General features: G+C 55.5%; 1 long non-coding RNA gene across 1 annotated transcript; it reads right to left on the bottom strand.

The window, feature by feature from the left end:
• Positions 1 to 6072: 6072 nt before the first annotated feature.
• LOC141730673 (uncharacterized) lies at positions 6073 to 7152 on the bottom strand. The gene is made up of 3 exons (XR_012582288.1): positions 7076 to 7152; positions 6804 to 6875; positions 6073 to 6174 (listed from the first exon to the last, which is right to left on the bottom strand). It is a non-coding gene; the product is annotated as an uncharacterized LOC141730673 (long non-coding RNA).
• Positions 7153 to 7750: the final 598 nt, after the last annotated feature.

Genomic DNA, 7750 nt, shown 5'->3' with positions numbered 1-7750 from the left:
TTCACTTGTCTTTCGCTTCCCCCCTTTCCCGGCCGGTCTCCTCACGGAGAACGCGAAAACGCGGTACTGGGAGGTCCCACTTGCTTCGGGGCTCTGCCCAGCCCCCGTCTTAAACACTCCACACACACTCACACATGCATACAGGCGCTCCCGACCCAAAACCCCGTGATACTCACAACCTCCTTTTCTCACGAAGGTCTTCGTGCACAAAGCAGTTTTCTATGGGTACTCTTTCTCCTATAAGCCGGCACTCTGATGGGAGCATCTCTTGCGTGCTCGTAAAAACTAATTTGCCTATGCGTTATTGTAAAAAAAAGACTCTCTTTTCCCAAGAGAGAGTGGTCTAGCTTTGGGACCACTTAAAAGTCTGGTGGGGAGCTCCTTCTCAGAAACTATCCACCTCCCTGGAGCTGAGAGAGTCCCTGGTTACGCCACAAAAATTATGTTTGCTCAATTATCCCATCCTAAAATGAAACCTAACAATATTTAAGGAAGCAGCAATTTTATTTGAATAGTTTAGAAAATATATAAATAAGGAATAATTTGGTTCTAATAATAGTGCATAAGCAAAACATACTGCGGGGTACGGAGGGCAGAGTTCAAGGACCCTTCCAACCTCACGTACAAGCTTGCCAAGTGAAAATCACCCTTTATATGCTATGTATCAATACCATCTCCTCCCGTTTTCAGTTTGTCATATCTCTATCTCCGCCTTCATTACCACCCTTATCACGCATGTGCCACCACTCGGTTGTAAGGTCGCACAAGTCTTTGGGGGTCGTCACTGAATAAGGCCCTGTAGTCTTCTTCGTTGTCCTTTAATTCACCTTTGGGTTACACATGCGCACCAAGCCAGTACAGTGTAAGCCAAGACTAACGTATCACTGCATCTACATATCAAGGCAATAAGTCCCTTATAATTAGCATTTTCTTGGATCCAATCAGGTTCTTTGGTCATTTTTAGCAACTGTATCTTCAGCAGCTTTCCTGTGGTCCTTGAGAACATCTGCTGGGAAGAGGGGGTAGAGCCCCTCCTTTCCCTCTCTTCTTTGGCATTACAACTTTTAAACTATTTATTATTCTCAAATATTAATTACTGTATCAACATTGATTACTGTTTTCATTTTTATCAGAACGAATCACACCTGTTTATCACATTCCTAAATGTGCAAAAGATTGGGAATGTGGAATGTCCTCCATAGCAGAGTGTCAGACCTCTGTATCCTTAAAACAATTTTATGGTGGTGGAACAGTGGCAGCTTGAGCTGGTGCCTCTGGGGAACTCTGAACAAAGAACCCCTGGGCTTTGATACTCTCCTAGGTGAAGCGTGACAGTCTGGGGTATTGCGGCTGTGTCCGAGTGCCCGGGCGCTGGCTGGCACCTCAGGTCCCCAGACCCTCTGCTGAGCCATCCCTCTCCTACAGTCAGGTTTTGTCTGTCACATTTGGCTTTTCTCTCTGATGCACTAGCAGGACCACAAGAGCACTGGTGCTGACCATGTAAAAATGCCTGTTCTGGCTGGAGCATTGCTGCTGCGTGACAGCCTGCAGGCAGAGCGGGCAGCTGGAGGGATGATGACTCGTGTTCCCGGTGCCAGCCGTGCTGCATACACGAGAGCTGCTGGGTGTCGGTGCTCGCTGGGACCCGGCCTGGCCCGGCACCACGGGGAGTTACAAAGCATCTTCAAGGAATCCCTGTGGCATTGTGTGTTTTATATGGGTTTTATTGTAAAGTTGGTTCTTTTTGGAAATTAGGATTTTGGTTTGACCCTCAGTTCCCCCCATGTTCTCCCTCATAAAATTGTTTTCTTCCCGCCAGCTACCTGTCCATCATTGTAACCAGCCCCCTTTCATTTCGAGAAATTTCTGTGTCAATCTTGCCTTACTTAACACATGATTTGTCCCCTGACGCTTCTCCCTCCCCTGTGCCGTTGGTATTGGTTCGGTTGTGTCCCTCGCTCCTCCCGTGGGCCTTGTTCATTGGTCCCTTGTGTCCCCTCGTGTCACGCCCTTCGCCTTTATAAGTGCCTCCCCAAAAGTTTTTCTGTGATACCGTTACTGGCCCTGGCTGGGTCAGTAAAGCGCCTCGGCATTCCTACGTGTGTCCAGTCCTTCCTTCCTTCGCCTCAGTGCTTGGCAGTGCTGCTCTCGCCTGCTTCTCTACGCTGCAGACGGAGCCAGAGCTCGGGGTCCTGGCAGCAAACCTGGGAGGGATTCGGGGTCTCCACGGGTCACTCCGGGAGCGGCTAGCCGGCACCTGTCAGCTGCTGTGGCCGCGGGACGAGACTGCAAATCCCCAGGCGGTAAACCACACGATATAGCCTGGGATTATAAGTTGTTTTGCAGTAAATCTTGTAAAAGGCCTGAGGAAGTCTCCTATGAATTGTCTACCTGTCAAGCCCAGTCCCGGCCCCGAACGCCCCTCAGCGTTGTCAGGGCAGTGGCAGGAGCCGGCAGCTCGCCCAGAGCGAGCCCCTGCCGCCTGGGATGGCCACAGGAGAGGCGGGCGGGCAGCGCCAGGGCCCTGCGCGGGGCTCCCCAGGCTCCTGTGGCATCGTTCCGTCCCCTCGGGCGCCGAGCGGAGCCCGGAGCCGCCGCTCTGCCTGCGGGGCTGTGTGTGCCCATTCCCGAAGGAGGCAGGGCCGGGGCTGTGGCGCCGCCTGCCCGGCGCTCAGCGCCTGTGCCGTGCCCGTGCAGCGCGACCCGGCGGGGCAGCTCCGGCTCGGCCCGTCGCCAGCGCCGTCCCGGCACGACGGCTGCCCCTGGGCCGCGGCAGCCCCGAGCCGGACGGGCCTCGGGAGGGAGCGCGGGAGGGCCCCGAGCCCTGCGGGCCTCAGCAGAGACTCCCGCCCCACTGCGGGCAGCAGGAGGGGCGCAAAGCCCCGGGATGCTTATGAGAGCCCACAGCCCTCTCCACATGTGAAATCAACCCCACAACTCCGTTATGTGGCTCAGCAGAGACCCCAGCGCCCTGCACACCTTGGGAGAGATCCCAAACCTCCTGCATGCCTCACATAAAATTCCAAATCCCTTGCATGACTTTTAGTGGACCCCAGCGCCCTCCGTGCCTCAGAGTGAGCCTAAAATATCCCTGTGTGTCCCACAAGGCACCCCAGCCCCTCGTGTGCCTTATGAGGGCCTCCAAAGCCCCCAGGTGCCTTACGGGGAAGGCCAGGGCAGCTACGGCGAGTGTTTTGAGCAGGAAACGGAGTGTGGCTGCAGCTGGGCTGTTGTGCCTCTGTTCATCAGCCCCATCGGGCCCCATGGCCACACAGCCCTTCCCTTCTTTCCCCTTCTGGCCTTCATCCAGAGGAGCAGACCCTGTGCAGCACCCCGCATTGGTGATGGCCCATCAATTAGGTTCTATCAAGTGTGTGTTAATTAGGGAGGAGCTTTGTTTTGCCTGCTGGAATTGCTGGTCAGGCTGTGTCCCTGGAGATGCTCTTGTTGGCTTCCCTCTTTTCCTGGGCTTGCCGCTGGAGGAGGTGCAGGCCCAGATGATGCCAGGGAAGGAAAGGTGCCCTCAGCCCAGGGACGCTCAGCATGGGCTGCCCCAGCCCTGGGGACCCCGCCGCTGGTCACAGCAGCCCCTGCCTGGCTCCTGCCTGCCCACACCGTGGGCATCCACGGCTGCTCCTGGGCACGGAGCTGAGCCTGTGCTGCTGCCGGCTGGGCTTTGCTGCTGCTGCCACCCGGACACTGGGGTGACAGCTGCATCTCTTTATTGCAATAGAAGAAGGGGCCATCACCTACCTGGGTGGGAATGGGAGTGATGGGGGGGTGTGAAGAATGCGTACTTTATGATTGGCTTTTCGCAAATATTAAAATGAATATTATAGGTTTTGTGTTAGAATGTAATGCTCTATTAATTCTTTTAAGTAGTGTGTTAAAAATAGTTTTAGCTTATAAAAAACATTAAAATAGAAGCTACGCTATGCAAGATACTTTTTTTTAAAGATAGGACTCACAGCAAGATAGCAGCCACAGGACACATAAATCTGTCAGAGAAAAAGAATTCATTGCCCTCTAATAAGAAGAAACAAACTTCTTCCCGCCTCGAAGGCACTGTTAGGATTCAGAGGAAGAAGTTGATGATGAGAGGACAGAATCCTGTATTTGAACGGAATTTATGCCTCATGTATGAAGTGAATGACTATCCAAGAGGGCATTGTTTTTAAGGGTTAATCCTCTGATAACAGGTGTCCTCTTTTGAACTTGTGCTGCCCAGAAAAAGGTGCCCGGACGTCTGTAACTCCTTGTTTCAATTGTCTCATATTATCCTAATTCAAATTGTGCAAATTATCATTGCTCTAATTGTGTTACCATTTATATAACCATTTTATTAAACATTAAAATTTTAAAAACAAGTAATTGGTGTTTTTCACAGGGGTGTAACCTACAGGGTTGTTTAGAGGGCAGGGCCAGGGGGCTCAGGGGCAGAGGAAGGGACATGTTGGTCTCAGGAGGGGCTGGAGGGTGCTGGGCTGCTGTTGGGGTCTATGGAAGAAGTCGGGAATGGGCTGGGGCGAGACAGAGGAAGATCGAAAAGGGGATGAGGGCAGCTCAGGGATACGGATGGGGAGAAGAGGTGGCAGTGGGATCTACACTGGGAGAATTGCAGGTTTCTTCTTAGATGGCTGTTCCAGGGTCCTCTTCTCAGAACTCCTGACAGGGCTGCCCAGGCTCTGCGGGTGTGAGGTGCTGCCGCCTTTAAACTGCTGTCCAGAGGTGGATCTGTGGAGAGAGGAGGTGGCTGAGGCCCCAGCTGCCAGTGGCACACAGGGAGCCTCCTGCACAGCAGGGCCCAGAACTGGCAAGGCTCCCCAGCACGGCTGGAGCTGCTGGCACAGCTTGGCCCAGCTGCACAGCTGCCCCTCAAGGCCCCGGCGAGCAGGCCACGGATCTGGGCAGGCTCCCTGGGCAGGAGCAGGCCCCAGAGTGCCTCTGCCTTTCAAGGGCAATCTCGTCCCTGCTCTTTCTCCTCCCCACCGTGCTTTGCCTCTGCCCTGTGCCCCTGGGGCTGCTCTGGGCCAGGCAGCCTCAGTGGGAGCCAGCACTGGCTGCAGCCCCAGCGGGCCCGCCAGGACAAGGCCCAGCAATTAGGAGGCCAATGAAAGCTCTGGGCAGCAGCAGAACCCTCAGCATTGTTCTTTGGACAATCATGGACTGGCCACACCTACACCACAACCTCACTGGGAATGTTTCCTGTCTGCAGTAGACTTTCAAAAGAAGCTGTTTGAGGGGGAGAGCAACAAAACACTCACCCGTTTCTCTTCCAGGAATACCAGATTCCAAAGCAGCACAACATGAAGACAAGCTCCAAAAGAAGTAGGCCTGCCAGTAACCCCAGCCAGCAGCCTGTTCCCTGACAGAAACCCCCTCCAGGGCCCTTCTGGGAATCAGGAACATGTGCTGTGGTTCCAGCTGCACCTGTGGGAGCAATGGGGAGCGTCAGCCCGTGCTGTGCTGCACTGCTGAGCTGGCAGCAGGGTGGATGTGGGCAGGACGTTCTCTGTTTCCCCCAGAGCTGGGGCCTGCAGGCACCTTGCTGCCCCTTGGCACAGGCTGTGCCACCCAACAAAGCCCAGCAGGTCGGGAGGAGAGCCCGGGGCAGCGCAGCAGTGGGCAGATTGGGCAGTGGCTGCTTGGAGGGACACGGGCCAAAGCCATCCCTGAGCAGCCACTGCCAGCCCTGGCCCTCCCTGCCCCGTGACAGCTCCCCCAGCCCCAGGGCACAGAGTCAGGCCCTGTCAGGAGCCTGTGCAGCCCCTGCCCAGTCGGGAGCCAAGGCTGGCTCTGGCCCTGGGCTCGCAGCAGGGCTCCCGCTCGGGGCTGCTCCTGTGCCTTGGGCCTCTGGGCACTCAGGGCCAGCTCCGGAGCAGCTGCAGCGGGAGGGACGTTGGTGCACGAGTCCCCTTTCCCTGGGGCTGTGAACGAGCTCCAGAGGCACCTCCAGCTTTGGCTGCTGCCGGGCTGTGCAAGGGCAGGCCCTGGGGGAAGAGCTGCTGCCACAGAGCCCTGCCAAGAACTGAGCCCTGCTGAGCCTGGCACAGCAATTACCTTCTGTGCTTTCACCTGTGCTTGGCATCACATTTGTTCCTGCAGTAGAGCCTGACACCGACCCACTGCTTCCTCCGGGGCGTGGCTCCTTCTGCACAGATTTTTGGTCCATCACTTGAAAAAGGGACATAGCTGGATCAGATGGTAACATTCCCCACTAGGGAGGTGATATCATCAGGAGGCAATGCTTATAAAAGTCAGTGTAAGGATTGGAAAAATGCCCATGCTGTTGGGGCTGGGCCAGAACACTCTCTCCTCCAATTAGCTGTGCCTCCTGATCTGCTCAGAGACAGGGAATTTACAGGGTATGTCAGGGTGTGCATAGCCCATGGTACGGTTTGGCTGTGTGGCAGATGATGTCCAATGCCTTCCTGCAGAGGCTGGGGAGAAGCTGCAGCCAGGCCAGGCTGGCAAACAGCCCTGCAGGGTGTGGAAGCAGCAGCGGGGCAGCGAGGCTGCCATGGATCCCTTCCTGCTGTGCCGGGCACGGGGTGTCCAGATGGGCAGCCAAAGCCCCGGCTGCTGAGCCCCAGGTCAGGGCTCAGGGAATGCACTTTCTTTGTCCTGCCTGTGCCCCATTCTGTGTTTGTCTCAGGAATGCATTTGTGTCAAGAGATGTTTTGGCTGCACTATCATGGGTCTTTCAGTTTGGAGGACCTTAGAGAAAGTAGTTCCATTTCCCATGACTGGATGCCACAAAAGCAGGGCTCAGCCTGTGGCGTCAGCAGGGACACACTACTCACCCCTGTGATGGGCGCTGGGTTGGTGCCAAGAATCCAGCCGAGCTGCTGCAGAAGTCCTCCCTGCAGACACATCTGTAACACATCAGCCACAGAAGCTTCTGCCATCTCTGCTCAGCTGCACGGGCACCACTGAGCTGCAGGAGCTGTGAGGGGATGGCGCAGGGCAAGGGCACACACGTGCATGGCTCTGTCCTGGCACCTGCAGTGATGCCCCCCGGCCGAGCTTTGGGCTCTGAGCTGGCAGCTCTCCCAGGGGAAAGGCCTTGACCTACCCTCACCATCTCCCAGAGGCTCAGTCCTGGACGTGGTTTGGGAAGCCAGATCACCTTCAGCAACAGGTTCAGCTGCAAAGAAAAACAGAACAGAACAGCTCCCGTGACAATGTAGGAGATACTCAGGCTGCAGGCAAGGCTCAGCCCCGTGGCACAGCCCTGGGCCTGGCCCCTGCCCGTTCTACTCTTCTCTGTGTCTGCCCAGAGCACACAGAAGGACAGAGTGGCAATGCACATGGGAGGAGAATGGACAGCTAAATGCTCCTTCCTCCCATTGACAGCAATCCTCTGGGATCCCTCAGGGCTCCAGAAGGAGCAGCACAGGAATTCCAGATTCCTTCAATTGTGAGATTATGTTAAGGGAAATGGAGGCAAGTGAGCTCCTGTCACATGGACACTGATTATTGTCTCAGGAAAGGCACACTGAGAACTTGCCTCCAGCATCTTCCAGGAATTTCAAGCCATTTTCCAGCAGGGCATCCAAATAATCCATGTTACGATTCCAGTCTAGAACAGAGCACAGATCAGAACCATTTCCATGCTGTGCTGAGATCCCCTTCTGCCTCTGGGAAATGGGCACTGCAAGGGGGTCGGGTGAGGCCATGGGAGCCAGGTGTGAATGGACAAGGCCAAAGGTGCACAGGGGCCTGGGGAGCTCTGGGCTGGCTCCTGGCC

The sequence above is a fragment of the Zonotrichia albicollis genome, chromosome 12, assembly GCF_047830755.1.
Source record: "Zonotrichia albicollis isolate bZonAlb1 chromosome 12, bZonAlb1.hap1, whole genome shotgun sequence".
Classification (NCBI taxonomy): domain Eukaryota; kingdom Metazoa; phylum Chordata; class Aves; order Passeriformes; family Passerellidae; genus Zonotrichia; species Zonotrichia albicollis.
This window is presented reverse-complemented; position numbering and strand designations above follow the sequence as displayed.